The sequence below is a fragment of the Astatotilapia calliptera genome, chromosome 18, assembly GCF_900246225.1.
Source record: "Astatotilapia calliptera chromosome 18, fAstCal1.2, whole genome shotgun sequence".
Lineage (NCBI taxonomy): Eukaryota > Metazoa > Chordata > Actinopteri > Cichliformes > Cichlidae > Astatotilapia > Astatotilapia calliptera.
Genome location: NC_039319.1, coordinates 35,356,181 through 35,376,083, shown reverse-complemented (window position 1 = coordinate 35,376,083; position 19,903 = coordinate 35,356,181). Strand labels below are relative to the sequence as shown.

General features: G+C 42.2%; 1 protein-coding gene across 1 annotated transcript in view; it reads right to left on the bottom strand.

Annotated features, from left to right (window-relative positions):
* fam110b (family with sequence similarity 110 member B) overlaps positions 1-19,649 on the bottom strand; it is a 57,218-nt gene extending 37,569 nt beyond the window's left edge. The window contains exon 1 of the mRNA XM_026148438.1: positions 19,504-19,649. The gene's annotated coding sequence lies outside the window, so the exon portion shown is untranslated. The remainder of the gene's footprint in view (positions 1-19,503) is intronic.
* Positions 19,650-19,903: the final 254 nt, after the last annotated feature.

Below are 19,903 nucleotides of genomic sequence, written 5' to 3'. Positions count from 1 at the left end.
ACAGGCTGGAGGAACAGGGGATTAAACCGCTGAACTTTTGATACGCATACTATCCACCCAAAGATACCAAGGCTGCTTCAAAGCGATAGATATACACAGAGAAATAAGCTTATAGTTAGGGCTGCATTAGCTGACCATGAACTTCAACAGGTCTAAGCCTGCTGGGGGCTTCCCATGATGCTGTTTCTTTGTGTTTATACACCGCTCTGCATTTAATCATTGGTTATTATTAATATCTGGCTCTCTTCAACAGCTTTGTCCCGTCCCCCTCCCCTTACCCCTAACTGCTCACGGCAGATAATTGTCCCTCCCTTGGTTTTGCTGGAGGTTTCTTCCTGTTAAAAGGGAGTTTTTCCTTCCCACAGTCGTCAAGTGCTTGCTCATAGGGGGTCATCTGGTTGGGGTTTTCTCTTTATTATGGAGTTTTTGCCTTACAATATAAAGTGAATAAAACTTATAACAATATTAAGCCCACACCAACCCCATTTTTTTGTTTTTTTTTAAAGACTTATAACACAACAGCAGCAGTAATGATGCTGTGAATGATGTGAACGTCTTAACAATTTATATCATGATTAATTCATCAGCTCTTGGACTTTAAATTCTCCACAACATGCCACAGAGTCTGTTTTCCCCAAAGATGTTTTTCCTCATCTAAGTTACTGAAGCTGACCAAAAGGAAAACAGAGTACTGTAAAATTAGTTAGCAAACTACCAACAAATCTGTTAAAATTCTCAAATCCAAGTTGTGTTTTGAGTCAGCTGCTTGCCCACCCCCCACCCCCAGCCTTATATTTAGCAGCTCCCTCTTGTCCAGTAGGGGGGCCTTAGAGCCCACCCCCACACAGAGGTCATCTGGTGGAAACGCTCCTGAAGATTTAACTGTATGTTGAGAACATAGAATTTGAAAGAGGATCGGGGTCTGTCACATGTGAAGAAGAATGCTGTGGGCTCCTGCTCTGTGGCAGCCTGTCCACCTCAGTGCCTGCTGAGTGTGTGGGAGGAAAAGGAAAAGAGGCTCAAATTAGCAAAGCACACAGTGATGTGAGCTGATGGGGGAAAGTGGACCAGGACACACAACAGAAAGGAGAGAAAACAGAGGTAAGCCAACTCCAATTCCAAAAAGGTTTGAGTGCTGTTTGCTGTAAATCTGATTTACAAATCTTTCAATCTATTCAACATAGGAAACATATCAAACGTTTAAACTGAGAAAACAAATAATTTCAAGAAAAATATGTAATATTTGAATTTGATGGCAGCAGCACATCTCAGACAGTTGGGGCAGGGTCATGCTTCCCACTCTGTAGCATCTCCTCTTCTTTAACATCACTCCACAAACTTGTGGGAACCGAGGAGAGCAGCTGCTGGACTTTTGGGACAGAGGAATGTTGTCCCATTCGTGTCTGATAGAGGATTATAGCTGCTCAGCAGTCCTGTGTCTTTGTCATATTTTTCACTTTATGATGCTCCAAATGTTCTCAGGTGGTTAAAGGCCTGCACTGCAGACAGGCCAGCTCAGCAAGGTGCTTTCTGAAACACATCTATCTGGGTGGGAGTATATGCTGCTCTAAAACTGCCAACTCCAGAGGCACTAACGCACCCCCACACCACCAAAGATACAGGTGTTCTTGAAGTGAGTGCTGATGGCAAGCTGGATGGTCCTTCTCCTCTTTAGTCTAGAGGACGTAGTGTCCATGTTTCGATCCATTTTGGTCTGGCGGTCCGGCTTTGGTCCAGAGATGATGGCTTCTGTGTTCACAGACAGTGATTTCTGTCTGTTCCTGAGCCCATGTACTGATTTAATCACAGAATCACATCTGTGTTTAATGCAATACTGCCTGAGGACTTGAAGACCATTCGGGATCTAATGCTGATTTTCAGCCTTGCCCCTCATGCACAGAGATTTCTCCTGAACGTATGACTTTGGAGGATGAGATATTCACACTATTTGCATTCCACTGAAATTGTTCCACAGTTTTGGAGCTCTACTAATACAAAATAACATTTTGCTGCCCCATCCCAACTTTTTTGGCACGTGTTGCTGCTAAATTCCAAACATCCTGTTTACAATTATATATTTTCTCAGCGAAGATTTGATAAAACAAAATAAAGATTTATGAGATTTGCAAATCATTGGATTCTGTTTGTGTTTACATTAACCAGAAACCCAACTTTGCCCAGACTGGAGCCTAAACATAACATGTCTCACTATATGCTCCACTGTGGATGACCCACTCTGTCACCTCCCCGTTTCTCTGTCTCTGTTCCAGTTGCACTTCCAGTTCTCTCTAATCCTATTACGGCTCTTCCAAGCAGAGCGTGAGTATGTGTGTGTTAGCATTCTTACATTTTCATATAACTAAGATCTCTGTCGAGGCAACGTGCAGCAACATCGTCTTTTAATAATAGAGAGAGAGGCTGGAAGGAGAATGTATAGGCTACACTACACGAAAAACAAATCGGAATAATTTATTTCTTCTGGAAATGTGACCACAGTACAAAAATTGTTTAAACGTCATACTGAAACTTCAGACTATTTAGATACTCATTCCCACAACAAGGGCCCAAACTAGGGGCACTGGAAGGGTTGAGGTCAGGCAGCACAAATCCAGCTGTTGTAGTTTCGCCTCTGAACGCCACCACAATGGATCGGAAATCAAATAAACAATACGAGCAGCCTAATTCAAGGGGTTTTACAAAAATGTTAGGTTCATCTTTTAGGTCTTTCAGTGATTTTCTCCACTTGTTAGAGGCTGACAACCAGAGATGTGTAATCTGATTACTTTTTTCAAGTAACGAGTAAAGTAAGGGATTACTATTGCAAAAACGGTAATTAGATTACCGTTACTTTCCCGTAGGAACGCTGCGTTACTGCGTTACTAAAACCGTGATTTTTTTGTGAGAATGTCTCATGACAGTGACGTAAGCGAGTGTGACGTTAGTGACAACAGCTGTGTGCAGATCAACAATGGATCATATATCGAGTGCGGGAGAGAGTATGAGCGTGCAGCGTTTAAAGCGTGGAAGTACTGACCTTACTTTGAGTTTGACTCCATAAAAAGTGACCAAAACTTTAGTGTCCGCTGTGCGTGGGAAGAAAACTTCTTTTTACACCGAACCCCCCCCCAAACAAGCTCCGAGTGCACAACGACGTAATGGGAAACTCACAGAGAAACTCGCGGATTCTTCCACTGACCGCGGCACACCTGCACCAGGGTAAACCTCCGCCTGCCCCACTCCTGCTTTACAGGTGAAAATAGAGCAACAGGAGCGCTGAGTCTTTGATTTTATTTATTTTCTGCTGTGTTTTACTTGCATCTATTTGAAAGACTGAGTGTAAACACAAAAAATATTTTATTTTATGTGCTGGAATGTGCAGAAAATAGGTTTAAATGTTAAACTAATTTCTTCCAGTCAGAGAATGTTGCAGATAATTAAATTTTTGCTTGATGCATAAAGCTTTATCACCTATTCAGGTTGTAAATCGTGTTTTTAAAAAGTAACTAAGTAACTAAGTAATCAATTACTTTAGAAAATAAGTAATCAGTAAAGTAACGGGATTACTTTTTTGGAGAAGTAATCAGTAATTAGTTACTGATTACTTTTTTCAAGTAACTTGACCAACACTGCTGACAACTATGTGGACAAACTAGGACCATTTCAAATATAAGGATTGTTTTCCATACTTAGGTGAAAATTGACTGCCTGAAGTCTTGAACCCATGGACATCACCAAATGCTGCTTTCCTTGCGATGTTCTGTCACACTTTTACTGCAGCCATCTTCAGTTGCTGCCCATTTGCGGGTCCTCGTCTTTAGTTTTGTCCTCAGTAGCTGAAGCTGCTCTGTTGGGTTGCTTTTGTAGCATATTTGGGGTCAGTATCCATCTGTTCTGAGAAGCCCTGGAAAGCATCAGTCTGAACCCGAGCAAAGAGTAAAACCCTGTACAAATCACAATTCATGCTTCTGCTTCTATCAGCATTCACATCATGAATCAACACTATGCTGAGTTCCACTGGCAACACTACAACATTACCTCCACTATGTTTGACAGATATTTGGATCATGGACCGTTCCTCTCCTTCTCTGTGCTTTTGTCTTTCCAACATTAGTACAAGTTCATCTTGGATTAATTTGTCCAAAGACTGTTTTTCACCTCTCAGAACTGTGAAGGTTTTACATGATTCCTATGAAGTCTACACACCAGACGTTTTCAGCTTGTTTCACCTAAACTTTGTATTTCCATTCATTCCTGCCTTCTCGAGAGGCTTCTTATCATGGTTAGATATTGTGAAGTTGGTTGTCTTAACCAAGGAAATGAATCTGTGATTGTACACCTCAGTTTCTGCAGTGCTCTTTCAGGCCTTGTGTTGTAGCTGAACAGTTCATCCATTCTTTTGTAAAATCTAACAGATTTTTTGCTCTCTCTCTCTCACACACACAGTTTTTGTTTCAGACCAATGAGTGCTTTGCTCATTTGCACCAATATCTCTTTAACTTCAGATAATAACAAAGGGCACTGGACATGCTTGCCACTCAACTGTCCAAGTCCCATTGATGCTCCAAATATGGGGGACCGTGAAAAAAATGGCTGCAATTTATAAACAGTTAAGCCAAATCTTTTGTTGAACATCTCAAATTAAAGCTGTAAGTCTGCACTTTAAAATCCACTGTGGTGGTGGACAGAGGCAACGTGACAAAAACTGTGTTGCTGACCAACAAATTGTGGAACTAACTGTATAGTAAGACTAATATTCTGCAACATTTAATTTGCAGACTTACCATAAGTCTGCTAAATTCCACACATTTGATGACTTGGCGAATTATGAAGCACACGATTACTGTACACATTGTTGCCCGAGTCAGGCAAAAACTGGCATCATCTCTTTGAGCAAACTACAATTTTCAGGCAAATTTAACAAGGTTCATGAAGAAACCTGCAGAAAGTAAGCAAAAAGAGTGGCAATAGAAGGCTGAAGAAGCCCTGGGTCAGATAAGGGAGACAAGATAAGCTGTGTGCTGGAGCTAATGGGTTTACCAAAGACACAGATCACATCTTACAAGCAGACTTACCCTACTGCTTTAATCACAGCACTTCTACAGAACAGCTTTTTCTTCACCACCTCAACTTATTGGACTCGTGTCAACGGAAATTACTGTTCAGAGATTAAGTGGCTCAGTAAACAACTTGGAAACTGCTATAAAAAGATTCCTTCTTCTTTGTTCTTTCTTTCAGGATATTTCTAGGAGGAGACTGAAGAGTAGCAGACTATAGCATCTATTATTCAGAAGGTTGCTGGTTCAATCTCTGGCTGTTCCAGTCTGCATGCTAAAGTATTCTTGGGCAAGACACTGAACCCTGAGTTGGTCCTGATGCATTCATAAGAGTTCAGAGCTCAGCATGGTTCTCCGCTGGCAGACTATAGGGGGCCATGGACAGCCCATCTATGAGAAGAGGGTATCTGTTGCCATTTGTAGGCAGTGTCCAAATGTGGTTCAACCGATCTATGGGACACTGTTGCTTGTGCTGCTGCTGGTCCATCAGCAGCTGTAGAGAACAGTGAGGTTTTAACAAACAAAGAGATAAAGTGAAACTGAGTGTTAAAAACACTTAAAGTACCCACAGCACCCACAGTGTGTACTTTTTATGCTGCCTTTTTTTAAAAACTTGGATATTTTTTAAAATCTCATTTCTTCCTCATTATGACGCTCAGTTTGAACTTCAGCATCATGACCATGTTTGACCATGTCTACAAATTTACATTGCTGCCATGTGATTGGCTGATTAGATATGTGTGTTAATGAGCAGTTAAACAGGCTGGTGAGTGTATACTGGACGTGAAACAAAAGAATCAACTGAAAAGATGGCACATTAAACCAAATGTCTGAATATAACTTGAGTGGGAGCAGGTTATGTTCAACATAAGTTTCTAATCCCGTAATCTCATTTTGTAGCACTTCTTTCTTCTTTAAACTTGTTCTACACACCTGTAAAGTTTTATCACTGTATCTTGCAGGTTATGTCACTATTGTGTTGCACTATTCACCCACAGTCGCCACAACGTTCACAAGAACGTGTTTTGCCACACTTCCAAACATATATGCACACTTTACAGAAAGGGTCAGAGCAGACTACCTACTGAGGAGACTGAGATCTTTTGGAGTGTAAGGGATGCTGCTGAAGACCTTTTCTGACTCTGTGGTAGCGTCAGCCATCTTCTGTGGTGTTGTGTGTTGGAACAGCAGCATATCTACAGCTGAGAGGAAGTGGCTGGATAAGCTAATCAAGAAGGCCAGCTCTGTCCTAGGATGCCCCCTCGTTTTTCCATTGTCTGTAAAAAGTCTCGGATTTTTAAGCACAAATATACAGCACATTTTGTACATTCTTTTTAAAAACAATTACCCTACTCCGTTGCACATTTCTTTGAATCCAAGTATGCTATTTTTAATAACAGTAAAGTATTTTTCTTTCTTATGTTTTAAATTTCACTTAAGAGACCATACAGTCTCTTATTCCTTATTTTTGCTCCATGCTGGTCACTCTTCTACTGGAACACTTTATCGTCCCTCACTGGGGAAATTCAAGGATATTTCTATTTCTATTCTATTCTGTACATACAGACTGACTGGGATCAGAGACATTAGAGTGCTGAGAGCCAAGTCAAAGCAGCACGTGTTAATCCAGGCAGGGTTTGTGCCACAAATAAACTGACAGCCTTGTGAAAAACTTGTGGTTTTGATGGCCTCAATCCAGCTGCTACACATATACATTGAAACGGACACAGAGAAACCCTAGGGACTGTAATTTGGACACAAAAAAATCCCTTAATCTGCAATAAGTACCAGTCCACTTTACGAGTAAAAATGCAGCCCTACTGCAAACTAAACATAAGACAAGCAAACAAGATTCCTCTAAAAAAGATAAATAGTAATAATCTGCATATCTTCCTCTGCAATTTAGACATTAGCTGGAACAAAACAATCCTCACAATATTCACCAGTGTTAGCACTAGTTTAAGTTTATTAGATAAAGGTATGAGGTAGATAAAGGGTAAACAGTACATTTCAAATCTCCTGCACACATGTGCTAAGATGCTGTGGGTCCTATACAGATACTGTGACAGGCCTCTAACTGAGAACACAGATGAACTCTCCAGCCTCAGTTCCCTCACAGTACTGCAGACACTGCTGAAAAAAGCTGTTATGTAATGTTATTAACTCACCAAATGAATGGCACTAACACACCGTGATGAACACATGCATGTCAGATTTCAGGAGTCAGTGTGGGGATGCTCCACCTCCACTATGCCGAGGAATTCTCCCTGCAATGGTCACTATATAAGCATAGAGGCCAATGCAAGGTTCAATAACTTGTACGCTGACTGCTGAATGAGAATATTTTAAAAAAATTAAAAATTCCCCACTTGCCTATGCGGGCGGTCTACTCTTCAAGCTCTGGTCCTCTACCAGAGGCCTGGGAGCTTGAGGGTCCTGCGCAGTATCTTAGCTGTTCCCAGGACTGCGCTCTTCTGGACAGAGATCTCCGATTGTTGTTCCTGGAATCTGCTGGAGCCACTCGACTAGTTTGGGAGTCACCGCACCGAGTACTCCGATTACCACTGGGATCGCTGTTACACCTCTGTCCACATTTTTTCGAGTTCTTCTCTGAGCCCTTTATTTCTCGTGTTCCTTCTTCCTGATGTTGCTGTCATTGGGAACCGCTACATCGATCACTACGGCTGTCTTCTTCTGTTTGTCTACCACCACTATATCCGGTTGGTTAGCCACCACCATTTTGTCCATCTGTAACTGGAAGTCCCACAGGACCTTAGCTCGGACATTCTCCATCACCCTTGGGGGCGTCTCCCATTTTGACCTCAGGACTTCTTGTTCTTACCGTTCAGCTGACTCCTCAGGACTTGCCTGACCCTCTGCAGGTACTTGGTGGTTGCAGCCTTTCTAGCGGCCTCTTCATCGTTCCCATTTGCCTGTGGGATCCCCAGGTACTTGTAACTGTCCTCTATGTCTGCAATGTTACCTTCTGGTAGTTCGATCCCCTCAGTTCTGACTACCTTCCATCTCTTTATTATCATCCGACTACACTTCTCCAGTCCGAAAGACATTCCGATCTCATTGCTGTATATACTGATGGTGTGGATCAGTGAATCGATGTCTCGTTCACTCTTGGCATACAGCTTGATGTCATCCATGTACAGGAGGTGTCTGACAACTGCTCCGTTCCGTAGTCGGTATCCGTAGCCAGTCTTGTCAATGATCTCACTGAGGGGGTTCAGGCCTATGCAGAACAGCAGTGGGGACAGAGCATCTCCTTGGTAGATCCTGCACGTGATAATGACTGGTGCTATGGGCTTGAAGTTGGCCTCTAGTGTTGTCCGCCACATCCCCATTAAGTTCCTGATGAAGGCTCTTAGGGTCCTGTTGATCTTATATAGTTCTAGGCATTCCAGGATCCAGGTGTGGGGCATTGAGTCATAGGCCTTCTTGCAATCAATCCAGGCAGTGCACAGGCTGGTCAGCCTAGTCTTGCAGTCTAGGCTGACTGCTTGGTCTATCAGTAGCTGGTGTTTTGCGCCTTTGGTATTCTTGCCCATCCCTTTCTGTGCCGTACTCATGTATTGACCCATGTGCCTGTTCATCTTAGCAGCTATGATGCCTGACAGGAGCTTCCACGTGGTGCTGAGGCAGGTTATTGGTCGGTAGTTGGAGGGGACCGGTCCCTTCTGGGGGGTCCTTGAGGATCAGGACCATCCGGCCTTTGGTTAGCCATTCTGGGTGTCTCTCGTCAACCAGCATGGTTACTGGACCCTGTTCAGGGAGGTTGCTGTGGTCTGCTCTTAGATCCACTAGCCACTGAGCATTGCCATTATGAGTTGCGTCCTTCTCCCATATGCTCTTCCAATATTGCGCCGTCTCCTGCCTTGGTGGTGCCGATTTCATATTGTTCCTCTGCCACTGAGAGTACACCTTGGCTGGTATACACACACACACACGCACATATATACATGTATATGTAGACCCAGTTTCGGTGTCTGGTTGCTGGGTTGGGGTTAACATTCATTCAGCTTTCACTTTGGGTTCTTGGGCGATATGTAAAAAGTTTCCAACTGACAGTCCAATAACCGATGATAGGCGATATATTCATGCAGACTTTTTGATGGGCAGAGCAATGTAATCATGTATGGACTGATTTGCGCGTTTCAAATTTGTACGTTTTGTTTGGAGGGAATATTTCACCTTCTTATCTTGCTTGTTTCAGTATTAACATAGATACTTTTTGGATTACTCATTTATTTATTTGAGATGCACCAAATCGCACAAAAGACTTAACTTTACGTCAGAGATTCTTTTTATGTTCGCTGGCAGAGACATTTTTAACTTACTTTGTGTTTAATTTTGTATTTGTTGTTTGGTCGAGTGTGTAAAACACATAAACACTGGAACGGCCTGTAAACACAGTTATAGTGGAAAAAAGAAGCCATTTCTTCTTTGTTTCCCTCCCCACCATTGTGTTTTGGGTTTTTTTGTAATAATATGTTTTCTGAACTCCTTTCTTTCTTTCTGTTATGAGTCTGAGTAAATGGTAAATGGCCTGTATTTGTATAGTGCTTTACTAGTCCCTAAGGACCCCAAAGCGCTTTACATATCCAGTCATCCACCCATTCACACACACATTCACACACTGGTGATGGCAGCTACATTGTAGCCACAGCCACCAGTAGGCAACGGGTGAAGTGTCTTGCCCAAGGACACAACAACCGAAACTGTCAAAGCCGGGGCTCGAACCGGCAACCTTCCAATTACAAGGCGACCTCCCAACTCTTGAGCCACGATCGCCCCACCCGAGTAAATGAATTGCTGCATTTGTTCGCAGCTGGAAGAGGATGCTGTTAAAACAGCGCTATTATTTTTACGGTTGACTGCTTCTCTTAGCTTCAACCAACATTTTTAGCAAACTTACTCATGGGCAAATAAATAAATCACTCTTGTAAAAACGATCAGCGGAAGGCTCAGCCTATCTTCAATATATTCGTCCAGTCGCCCAACCTTAAATTGAACTACTCGTTCTTGTAGAGAACCAGTTCTCGATTCCCATCCCTAGGAGTGGTACTTGTTGTTGCCCTGAACCAGGGAATACTTGCAGCATCCATTCATGAATTGCAGTCTGAACTGAAGCACAGACTGATGACAGTGCTTGCCATGTTTTCCAAGGATGGCAAAGCAGAAAGATTTAACATCTCTAATCTGATTGGAGTAGACATGTAAAAGCCCCTCCCCCACTTCATCTGCCTGATGCTCACACATCCCTGGATTCATTTTCACCCAGACGCCCTGATGTGACCCATCAGATTCTAATCTTAAATTACCTGAAAGAGTCCAGCAAGTACAAGAAGGAAGCTGAGTTAATGTATTCTTCAACTGCAAGTGTGTGTGTGAGACAAAGAGAGAGTGAGGCTGTGTGTGGATCCTACTTCCTAGGTAAAATCAGCTCACACATTTGACAGGTAGTGCGCCTCATGCACATACATAGTCTCTGCAACATGGAGAGCATGTGACAGATGGCTCATGGAGGATTTATTTCCATGGATACACACAAAAATAACTGCAAAGTAAAACGCTGTCTCTAATATTATTACACTGTGACTAAAGGACAAGGTGAAACCATTAAAATAAAGATATAAAAAAACATCATAAACAATAAAAGAAAATCATAAAAAGAAAGAAATGAAAGTCTACAATCGCTGTGTTTTAAATTCTGTTATCCAAATCCCTTCAGAAAGTATTATTCCCAATCGTTGTTTTTTTGTTTTGTTTACACACTGAGGTGGACAACAGCACAACGACAACACCTTTACAACCAAATATGGGTGTAGGGCACAATCAGCCAAGGTTTCGGGTGAGCTCATTGTGAAACCTAGCCCCACCCCACCATGTGATTTTCTGAGGTCAGATGGCCCAGGATGTGAGTGGGCGTTAACCCATTGTGACGACCTACACCCATTTTCACACCTTGGCTCATGTGATTAGGTAGAGGATCATTAGGGGGTCCATTGTCCCTCTCAGTGGGTTGCTCCTACACGGCTTAAATCTGGGACTCTCCAACATGTGACCCTAGAACTGAAGAAGCTTCTCGGATGAGAGGTGAAACGTCTTCAAGCAACTCAAAGAAGTCCAGACGCTTTTCTTTCCAAGCTCCTTAGACTACAATGACCTGGATGACTGAGAACCTTCACAGACATACTTCATCTAAACCTGCAGCATGCATAAAGTCATTAATCAACCACTTTGCCAAGTTGACAGAAGCTGCAGATCAGATCAACAGTTAAGACTCCACATCGCGAATGGACAAGCAACTGATTATGTTACTTTGTCATTTGTTTGTCATAAAAAAGTAATAAAATAGTTACAGAGACTGGGTCCTGTGTGTGTGTGTGTGTGTGTGTGTGTGTGTGTGTGTGTGTGTGTGTGTGTGTGTGTGTGTGTGTGTGTACACATATTTAGACATCTTTGTGAGGACAGAAAATTGACATGCTACTAGGGCTGCCAACAATGGCGGCAGCTGGTTAGTTCTAATATTACTCTTATTATTCTTTCTGGGTCACAAAATAAACGTTTAACATATTTTCAGGCGAGAATGTAGCTGTGTAAACCTCAAATATCTGCTCAGTTTATCAGGACACCGCATATTTTCAAAAGCGCTCCGACGTTTTCGGAGACATCTGTTACCCACTAGCTCGTTAGCGAGCCGGGGGCTAGGTCACTAGCGCCGTGAGAACACTGGACTCCCCGCAAATCGTTTTCAAACCCACCGCCGTCTTTCACTACTCAGGTTAAATATATATGAGTCACTTAGATAACTTAAAATGTTATTGTTTGGCTTTTTTTTAGTATTTTATTTGTTCCTGAGTAAATCAGTTTGTCTGAGATTAAAGTTATAGTTTTTACACAGCTGAATAAACGTCAAGCAGACAGCTGATTATCAGAAGTGTGAGATGCTCCAGAATATACTCCAGTGTCCTGTTATATTTTAGATAGCAAGGAGTTTATTAAACTTCACCGAAACAATCTGCAAATTTCATTAAAATTTAATAAACTATCATCTGTAGTTTTACGTCTAATGGATGATGATCTGATTAGTCGACTAATCGCAAAAATAATCGGTGACTAGTCGACTATCAAAATAATCGTTTGTGGCAGCCCTACATGCTACTATACTTGTCGGGACTAACAGTCAGTAATGGGGACGAAATGCCGTCCCCACAAGTTTGAAGGCATGTTTGAGGCTCAAAATGTGGTTTTAGTGTCAGGATTACAGTTAGGTTATATATAAATGTCTCACTGTGACGCTAAATGCTAAGCCATCAGGTGTTTTAAAAATTAATCGGCTATGTACCACAGGCCTTCAAGCTGGCTGTAGTTAAACCTTTACTCAAAAAGCATCTCTAGACCCAGCAGTCTTAGCTAATTATAGGCCAATCTCCAACCTTCCTTTATATCAAACATCCTTGAAAGAGTAGTTGTCAAACAGCTAACAGATCATCTGCAGAGGTTTATTTGAAGAGTTTCAGTCAGGTTTCAGAGCTCATCACAGCACAGAAACAGCTTTAGTGAAGGTTACAAATGATCTTCTTATGGCCTCTGACAGTGGACTCATCTCTGTGCTTGTCCTGCTAAAAAGCTGGTGGCCTAAAAACATGCAAAAAAGCCTTATTTTTCCTCTGTACAAATGCTGAATATAAACTTCAGTTTCATTGGATACTGCCTTTACACTGCTATGTTCGTCTTGCTTTCATTTCTAGAAAATAAACGTGCAGATGCTTAAATGTCTTCTTTATCTTATCCGGTCTGTAAGTCAGTGACGTCAGACTTACAGACGAGATTCTGGGTCCAAAGTCAAACGAACACTGTGGGTTTACTGAGAGTTAAAAACTGTCTAAATTCTTTCATCTTTAATAAAAGGATCAGTGTTGCTGCTTTACTATGGAACGCCAGGACTGCCATAATGAATTAATTAAATACACCATTAAATAATTAATTAAATGTGGCAATAATTAAATACAAATGGGAAATAATTAATTAAATAAATATTTTTGACACATTTAATTAATTATTGACACAAATGGCAACTGTTCAGAGACGTGGTTACAAAGAGGATTTCAAACTCCAGGCTGTCAGTCACACAGTAGAAGTTGGGAACAGAGCAGCTGTGAAATCTGTCTTTCATATTATGCTCAGCGTCTTTTAGTTTACATTTTGACTGCACAATTGTGAGCTTTTTGTTATGCACAAAAACAACATTGTTTTATTTTAAAATAAAATATCGCGATAGAATATGGGTAAAACGCGCATGCGCAGTGCCTTTGTTTTCATACGCACATGGCGGAAAAGGCACGGCGGTGACGGAGAATGACAAGGGCGAAAGCGGATCGTTAAATGAAACGGATGAACCAGAACTGGTTTGTAAAAATGCTGCAACTTCAGTGGTGTGGAACTGGTTTGGCTTTCGTCCGTCAGATACACAACAAAGCACTATTTTTGGTAGAGCATGCTAGCGGGCCGTCGTTATTACCGTGTTGTTTGATTTTAAGTGTGCCATATTTTCCAATCCTTTGATTTTTCTGAAAATCGGCAGAGCCCCTTATAATCCCGTGTGCCTTATATATTAATCCTGGTTTTGTTTACCGACCTCGAAACGATTTTATGTGGCGCTCGAAAATCTGTCAAATGTTTAGTACGACTTTGCTAAGCTACGAACCCGCACCACTTGATGGCTTGTCGGAGCATTACGGCTATCGTAGGCTTCAACATAATATTACCGTATTGCGTGTGTATAACCTCTTTTTCAGTTTTGAGGATATTATACATGGTTATGCTGAGGATATGTTGGCCAATTTCCACTGGAAATGCCTTTTGGTTAAACTGTCAGCAAAGAATTTACATTTGCATTGTTAAAGTTTATATAACTGTAATGCACATAAAAAAAACAGCTGCTTGTTTAAGAGAAAATACATTGATGGGTTTTTTTGCACTAATAAAGTTGAGGAGTTGTAAAGTATTTTTTCTAGTGTCAATTATATCGTCAGTTATATCGTTATCGCAAATTTTCAAATCTATATCGTGATAAATATTTTGGGTCATATCGCCCTGCTCTACTACTAACAACTGCGCTGCCAAAAATGTGTCAGTGCAAAGAAAAGGAAGAGACCATGATTAGCTCTTCATTCACTGTCAGACACCTTAATAATGTTCAGTTCAAACTGCAGAACACACACAATGCAGACAGACGCCGAGCTGTAACAGAGGAGAGGCTCAAAGTAGCACACTCTGCTTTTTATTGTTTAATCTGAGAGTCACTGGAAATGGTAAAAACTAGTCCCTAAGGACCCCAAAGCGCTTTACACAACCAGTCATCCACCCATTCACACACTGGTGATGGCAGCTACATCGTAGCCACAGCCACCCTGGGGCACACTGACAGAGGCGAGGCTGCCGGACACTGGCACCACCGGGCCCTCTGACCACCACCAGTAGGCAACGGGTGAAGTCTCTCGCCCAAGGACACAACGACCGCCCCAAATGTAAAAATACTGGACACTGGTGATCATTTACATGGGTGAGTACAAATTCAGAGTCGGTGCTGTTTCACAGTTACTCTGCACAGCTCTCTGTATGTCACCACTGACAGCAGAGCTGGTTGTACAGTAAACTTTATTGGAAATGTCCCTTAGCACAGCAATGCACGCTCCAGTGTTGGGTAGTGTCACATCCTGAGTAAGCCCTGCCTTCACTGCGGTCGCTGCAGTTTGCTTCATTTACCTCCATCATTTGAATGTGCTCCTTCTAAAGGGGTCAAGTCATTGCTGCAGTAGGTTTAGCCTGATTGTCTGAACTGATTCTAAAGAAGAAGAAGCAGCAGCACTGTCTTTGGAAAAAAGAAAACACTTTTCAATAACTGCTAATACATGACGTCTGTAACTTCACAGATACCTGGGAACCCATCATCTCATGCATTTGATTAAATCCCTGTCAGCTGTTCCTGGTAACTGCAATCTAAAGCTCCAGCTAGAGCAGAGAAACAGCCTGACTAAATCATTCACAGCAGAATTCATAAAGGCTACAGACAGAAGCTGTGCACTATGAGCAAGGACACCTGTGGCTCTCAGGTAAAACTTCCTCAATCTACATCTCAGTCGAAGCTGGAAGCACTAAACTCTAGGCTTGTTTCTACAACAAAGCAAAGACTGTGCAACTGACTGCCCAGACAAATTTAAAAGGTTATTGCATCACTTAAGTGTGCACAGGATGAAGAGGGAGCGCAAGGTGAGAGCTCTGCAGTGTTACCAAAGCAAAGGTCAGGTTTTATAAAGGGCTCTTCCATCTTTCTTCTTGCTTCTTTGATGCTGGCTCAATGTAGCAGTGATCTGAATGAAGAGTGGAAGTTACACTACTTGTTAACTGCTGAGCACACAGTGAGAAAACTAACTTAATACTGGTGCAGGACTGTTAATGACAGCACTGTAAAAAACAGCTTCAGTCATGTTGATGTTGACTTTTAAAGCGGAAAAAGCATCGCCTTCACGCAAACACACTTCACACATGTTTTTGCTTTTTTAGGCAGACTTTAGCTCATTGAGAAGAAAAACTAGACTCTGTAAGAAAGCAAGAATTTGATTCAATAACCGCTGGTCAAATTCAACATTGTTCACTTCTGACTCAGACCTCCTGGTTGGGGATAAACAGAGGAGTTAGTGGCTTCCCTGTGGCCATGTTTTCTGCTGCTTGGCCTCCCTCAAGGTTTCCCGTTCACACGGAAGGGCAGAAGGTTTTCCTGGAATAGTTGTCCAGTGGTTTCACTGCTACCTTAAGCCTTCTGTGTATGAAGCTGCTTGTCTCTTATAGCTGTTTTAGGATAGTTGCTCTCCCTTTAACTGGTTTTCTATGTACATACACATGGAAAGTTGGGAAGGTGCAGATGGAAAACGTCTGCCTTTTCTATTGGTTATAGTGGTCCTGACTAAAATACCCAGCAACAGATGACATGAAGATGTACTTCAGCTGCACCACAGTGTTCACTCAAGCCTGATCAGAAATGGACTCAGTGGAAGTGTGGCTTCTTAAAGTGGACATGAAACACTAGATGTATAAAGGCCATTGCTGCTGCTGATTACTGCCACACCTGTTCTCGATCAAGAATAAGGTGATCCAAGAAAATTCAGGAACAAATGAGAAACAACCCTCAGGTCTGAGTCTGAAAAGGCTAAAGCTGTGTAACTTCAGCCAAACACAGTACGAGCCATTTATCCACAAATGGCGAAAACATGGAACTTATATTGTCTTTGTCTAACGTTTACATTTGCTTGATACTCTGAAACACTGAAGTGTGACAAACATACAAAAAACAGGAATTCAGGAAGCTTGCAAACACGTTTTCACACCACTGTAATTTCCTCTGGTGTTAATAACGTACACGACTGAAGAGCTGGCAGTCCTTACAGGAACAGCATCATTTACAAAGGTGAGACACGTGTCCTTCACATTCAGACATTTTGGAAGTAAAGTGTTTCACATTTCATGTAAAGATACTTTGAACCTTCAAAACACGAACAGTTCTGTGATGCGCACTCGTGCTGGTTATTGCTGACCCCTGCAGTTTTCACACTTTGGTTACTAAGAGCAGAAAAGTGCTGGAGATTAAAGAGCCTGAGATTTTCACAGATTAAACTTTGTCTAATCTGAATGACAAAAACTCAATCTTCAACATCCTGACCTGGAGTTAGCAGCAACTTTCTTTAGCCTCACTGAACTACAGCTTAGCAATGCATGAACCAGTCTCCCACCTGCAGCTTGTGGACAGTGACCTTCCAAGTACAAGCACTGACTACTGCTGCCAGAATCAGTCCATGGCAGCAGAGTCCATCTGACTGCAAGATGAGAGCCTGTCCAGCAGTGACGGGGCTTAAAAATTTGGCCTATAAGGAAACTGATGGTGCCGTTTTCTCAGAAGGATGAAAAAATGAAATCATAAAGCATACCTGGGGTTCCTGCCCAGTAATGTCTGTGTGGGAAACACTGCACTATGAACTGTACTATTCAGTCTGAAAATACAGAGACATTGTTTTTGGTCTGTATCTTATATACTAAACTGTATTCTGTGTACAGTTTCACACAAAACTCTATGTGATCAAGACTTATTTGCTGCCCTAAATGACTATAAGATGCAGGAATGATGCCCAGAGAGCAGACGGTGAGCTGCTGCTCTGTGACAAGCTTAATGAATGTAAACTTACCCATAATGTAAAAAGCACTGTTGTACTGTTGGCTGTGATTTTTAAGCTGAGCACATGTACTAGACCAGCGGTCTCCAACCTTTTTTGCGCTACGGACCGACTTTTTTTTCATGGACCGGCCTTTAATGTGTCGCGGATAAATACAAAAAAATAAAACTAGTACCGGTACCAAAAAACAGAAAATTTATTCATAACACAGGTGAAAAGACCCAGGAAAACCGAGTTAACGATAAAAACGATAACAAAATAACGCTGAAAACCGATAAAAACCCTGAAAACCAGACATTTCACACCTGAGCCTCAACTCTCGCGGCCCGGTACCAAACGACTCACGGACCGGTACCGGTCCGAGGCCCGGGGGTTGGGGACCGCTGTTCTAGAGTATATATTGTAACAGTAGTGATTTCATTTCTGTTCAAACCTCTTCAGCCCTTCCTCATTTCTTTATATTTCACTAGGTAAATGTGTAACAGTGATTTACTGAATCGATTCCATGATGTAAATATTTGTTCTGTAAAAATTGTGTGTTTCTGTTTGTATAAGTGCTTTTCTTCTGTTGCTGTTACAACCAAATTTCCCCTTGTGGGACAATTAAAGGATTATTCTGTTCTATATACGCTGCATAACAGAGTTTGTACAATGTTAACAAGCTTGAAAGCTAACACTTGGTATTACTACTAATAACACCATGACTGATGTTCCACTGAGTTTCTTGTGTTTGATTTTGTTTTTAAATCCATGAATGCTTTTACCACAGTGGCAGCGTGTTTGGGATCATTGGGGTCACAGGCTGAAAAATGAAGCTGTAACAAATCAGTTTTCAGACGGTAGCTAAAATCTGATGGTACTTTGCAGTTTTCGTAATTCCATGAATTTTAACACTACTGGGTTAAATACAACCCTAAACCATGGCAGAACCTCCAACGTGTTTGCCACTCACTTTCCTGACCTCCTCCATACTTACTGATGATGAAGCACACATTGTAAATTTGGATTCAACACTAAAACTGGTCAATGGACTGGTTCTTATATAGCACTTTTCTACCCCGTTGAACTGGACTGATACTGACAGCGACTTGTTGCCACAGCAGCCTTTTCTCCCCGTTTCCTTTCAGTAAAGTGGACACGAAGCACTAAATGTATAAAGGCTCATTTACACCATGCTCCCAAACACTGACATAGATGTAACACTGGCTGTTTGGCTGAATTTAAGAACAAGTGCTTAAAGTTTAGGGCCATCTACTGTCAGTATGATCCCTGGGTTACATTGATTACACTGGTCCGGCTTTTTGGTCTGGTGATTCAAACGGACTCTGCTCCACACTGTTGTCATTTAGAGAGTCCTTCACGACATTACAGCTAACAGGTGGAATTTCCCGTGTAACTGCAGCTAGCCAAAGAACCACCTACTGCTAAAGACAGCATGAAAGTGGACAGTGTTTCTTATGGTTAAAGGGTGGAACAAGCACAAAATGGTCAGGCATAATCAACAGCCTACAAGTAAGTGAAAAGGTGTGTGTGTGTGTGTGTGTGTGAGAGAGAGAGAGAGAGGGGGGGGGGGGGGGGGGAGAGAGAGAGAGAGAGAAGTGAGTGTGCGCACACCAAAAGACAATATTTTCCTCCCTCAAAGCTAGCATGAGCATCATATACTGCAGATATATCTACAGCCACTGTGACATGGAGGAGGAAGACAAACGTCCCCAAAGCATTCAGAGGTGTCCCTATCTGTGACACCATGTGTCACGAGCTGTTTACAACACCAACTACACCTGCATGCGCGCGCGTCCCCGCGTTGCTACTGCTGCTGCTGGTGGTGGGGGTGGTGCAGTGCAATGCAATGCAATGCGACCCCCCCCGTCACAGCAGCACAGCCATGGATGTTACACCTCGGAATGCCTGTGTGCTCCTGCGCTGGAAGCTAGCGCTGCACCACCACCCCTAACCTCACACGAAATCACATCAGCACCTCTCATAGGGCTTCGTCAGAACAACGGATAAGTGCTACGTTATATGATTTGTCCTCAGCGCCTGACTGGATCGCATTATCCCGAACAATAGCCTTAGTTACGACAAGACTGCTAATGAAGAAAAAAAGACAGGTCCTGCGTTTCATCAGAAGTGTCAGTGCCGTTTCAGCCATTGCAGCTATGAAATGCAGACAGGTTAACATCACAACTAAGCTAGTTAGTTGTCCTTACCTGGATATCCAGCTCCAGAAAACAAAGGATGATGCTGCGGTTTCTCTCCGTTAGGTCAGAGCGTCTCTTCGGCCTGACAGCATCCTGTTTCCAGTCAGCAGCACCGCTGTGAGGCTGCGCGGCAGCACGAAGGCCGCTTCCGGTCACAACTTCAAGCATTATGGTCGACTTTGACTCTCGTTAACGTTTATATAGTTGACTATTTATAAAGGACAAAGAAGATATTCATTATACCCTAACAGATTTTAGTGAACCTCTGATAACTTGTTTATGTTGGCGTACTGGCATTTTATAAAGTCCAATCATAAGATGCATCATAAGATGCATCCAATCGTAAAAACAACAGTTAAAATGAACTACAATGAATGTAAAAGCATAAAAAAATCAAAAAGACTAGTCG